We start from the raw sequence: 2745 nt of genomic DNA, 5'->3' as shown, positions 1-2745 counted from the left end.
TTCTGTCTCTATGTCTGTCTGGCGAGCGCACGTGCCCTATAGCAAAAACCTCTTCTAAAAAAAAAAAAAAAAAGAATGAAAGAAATGGGTTTGGGCAGTACAGAGCACCCTGGGTTCAAGTATGTACTACGGTTACAGAAAGCAACCAGGGCCTTGTGATTAGGCATGCAAGCATTACACAGTTTTAAGATTCAATGGAAGGGATGATCTGGAATGTGGCCCTTAACAGTATGAATCCTTTCAATGTAAAGAGAAATTAAGGATCCTGGTCATGGCCCTGTCAAACGTAGGGCAAAGCTCAGAGGAAATTAGGTACCTGAAATGCTGTACGTGGTGGAGAGTGAGCCTAGCCCAGGTTTTTTAGCAACAGGTAAGATGTTCTAAGATCCTGAGAGTCCATTTCAGCCTCAGATCTGTGGTTTCTTTAGCAACATAATAATTTCCAAATTACTGTGGCTTTTTTTCCCCTTTGTCCTTGAGCTTCCAGTAAGGTCTGACCCATTAGTGGTCTCTACTGTACTTTGAGAACTGAGTTATCATCTGCACCATTTGGAAACTTAGCTGAAACTGGGAAGAACAGTGTCCCTCATCTCCCAAGGCCGCAGAAGGAACAATGTTTGTGATCAACAGAACCCAGTGGAATGGCAGGGCAAAACTCACTAAGGGCATCTGTATATGAAGAAGTCATTGAAAAAGAAAAAAAGAAAAAGCTGGAATTGCAGAACAAGGGGGCCTCTTGTTGAGCACAGTTGAGTCAGCTCCCTGAAAAACTTCTAGTCCTTAAAGGGCAATTTCTGTGGGAACTCATTTTTAACCATCTTACTAGTGATCCTCTAGTTATCATAAGCTAGGAGGGCATTTACAACCAACATTTGTTATTATGCTTTTCGTAAAGTAGGGGAAAAACAGGAACACAAAAGAAAAAGAGAAATACTTTTTCTAAACTCTAATAGGCAGTGGATGATACAATTATTCATGGAGTTATTGACGATCCCTACAAAGTGTGCTCTGCTGCTTTGTTGAAAGTCACCTTCTATGGTGGTCCCTTAGTGTTCTGCTCACAATAAGAACGTATTACAAGGGACTAGCAGTTAATGTAATGGCTAAGTTGCTGGACTACCATGTAGTTGACCGCGGTTTATGTCCCAGAACCGGTGCTTAAACTCACGCCAGGCGTGTGTGTGTGCATGCCCAAGATCCCGAGAGGAGAATGGAGAAGGGATTGCAGAGTGGCCATCGCTTTCTATCTCTCTATGTCTTTCTGGTGAGTGCACGTGCTCTATAGCAAAAAGAAAAAAAAATAAAATAAAAAAGAATGTATTACAAAAGGAGATCCATGCCAATGAAAAACGACTGGACCATGTAGGTCCATGAAGACACAAACTGACTGGATGATGACTGGAAAAAAAATTTTGACCTGTCGTGTGAGAATTGTGTGTTTAAGAGGAAGGTCTTCACATTTGGTTTCTCAATCAACAGCAAAACCTGTGGGTCTGTCAAGTAACAGGAATGAGGTAACTATGGGTTACCACTGCCCAGAATAGTGTTCAGCTATTTAAATGTATCTCATTTAAATGATCAGTCTAAAAATTAATATAAAATCTCAATTACTGTGAAATATAAGATTTTAATTTGCATCGATGCTATTCATTTTTAATCTATTACCAGAACTCACCCTTAATAAACAATTCTGGGCACGATGAGGTAAAAAGATTTATAACCATGAAAGAATTTACTATGTTAAGTACAAAAACATTAAGATCTCTTCAATGAAGCCACTAATCATCCAAAAAATGGCTCAAACTAGGAAAATGTTGCAGTTATCAAGACCCTTTAAAAGCATTATAAACCTAACTTCCTGACTCCCAAGACAGTTTTCACTCGACCACACTACCACGTGTCTGAAAAGCCCCCACACAAACATTATTTTAAATGAATATTAAAAGTTACAAATCAATCAACTGATGAACCAAATGTGGATTCTAAATGTGATATAAAACCTCATTATAGAGTCCTGAATTTGATCTTGTGAAAGTAGCCGTTAAACATGGTGTTTAAAATTATGAGACTTACCTTTTTTAATCTTCTTTAACAGAACATTCCATTATCAGCTGCCAGTACTTCAGGGAAAGAATGAAGGCATATAATTGGCATTCTTTACAGACTACTAATGAAGTCTTCTCCATAGAACCTCCAGATATGCGGGTAAGTATTCCCCAGCTTCATCTCAATGAATGATTAGAGGAGACTGAAGTTACCACTTTTTATTTCACTGTACTTATTTTATTATAATTTTCCTTATTTGGCAGGCAAGTAAAAGCAGCAAGTCATACTGTATAGTCTTGGTGGCAAAATGAAAAATAGCTTGGCTAGACTTTCCAGAGCTGCAAGACCTATAGACTATGGCCCAAGAGCCTTCCCATCAGGAGGGAGAAACAGAACGGGCCATTGGAAGATACATTTACACAGTAGAATATCTGGAAAGACAATGTTGACCATATGAACTGAAAAAAACTTTTAAACCCTGAAAAATATCTACTTTCGTAGTGTAACACTTCCAATTAGAAAGAAAAAAAAGAGAAAGAGGAAAGAACTTAGTTCCAGAACCAGCAGGTGGCATGGTGGTTAAGGCACTGGATCCCACATGGCTAACTATACGGTTTGAGTCCTTGCCCTGACAGCTTGAAAAACATACCAGGCATGTGGATGCCTGTCCAAATTCCCAAGAGGAGAATGGAGTAGAAG

This window comes from Tupaia chinensis, unplaced genomic scaffold (assembly GCF_000334495.1).
Source record: "Tupaia chinensis unplaced genomic scaffold, TupChi_1.0 Scaffold000173_1, whole genome shotgun sequence".
NCBI classification, from domain to species: Eukaryota; Metazoa; Chordata; class Mammalia; order Scandentia; family Tupaiidae; genus Tupaia; species Tupaia belangeri.
The sequence above is the reverse complement of the archived record's forward strand: the minus strand, read 5'-3'. Positions refer to the sequence as shown.